This window comes from Nematolebias whitei, chromosome 1 (genome assembly GCF_014905685.2).
Source record: "Nematolebias whitei isolate Nwh7 chromosome 1, NemWhi1, whole genome shotgun sequence".
NCBI lineage: Eukaryota > Metazoa > Chordata > Actinopteri > Cyprinodontiformes > Rivulidae > Nematolebias > Nematolebias whitei.
This window is the reverse complement of record NC_056498.1, coordinates 88,875,015-88,875,501: the sequence shown is the minus strand read 5'-3', so window position 1 is coordinate 88,875,501 and position 487 is coordinate 88,875,015. Positions and strand designations below refer to the sequence as shown.

The window sequence follows — 487 nt, the reverse complement described above, 5'->3', positions numbered from 1 at the left end:
GAGGGGCGAAACGTTTCTTTTTAACAAAAAAACGAAGTCCAGATGACATGATTCAACCTTTTTTGTAATTTCCTAATCAGTTTTTCTTCCAGGGAGTCCCCAAGTTGTGTAAGATGGTTCCTTCAACAATGCAGCATGAGATCAAAAGGAGGGGAGGATAAAACATTGGGAAAGCTGTAGACTCTCATGCTTCTTTCAAGCTTTACTTATTCATGGTTCATCCTTTTAAAGCTGCAAATTTAATGTTGTTTTTAGTGTTTGAAAGGTTTATATAAGGACAGCTTGTGGTCTGCTGCACACACTGAAACCTCAAATTAGGGAGAGAAATCAGCAAGAGTCAGAAACAGGCTTCTGCACACAACACTGGTCTGTGGGTGGTGGTTCTATCTATCTATCTATCTATCTATCTATCTATCTATCTATCTATCTATCTATCTATCTATCTATCTATCTATCTATCTATCTATCTATCTATCTATCTATCTAT

General features: G+C 36.8%; 1 protein-coding gene across 1 annotated transcript in view; it reads right to left on the bottom strand.

The window, feature by feature from the left end:
* Nucleotides 1-487, bottom strand: part of si:dkey-191g9.5 (rap1 GTPase-GDP dissociation stimulator 1) — a 58,502-nt gene that overhangs the window by 57,755 nt on the left and 260 nt on the right. The gene's annotated exons all lie outside the window — the stretch shown is intronic.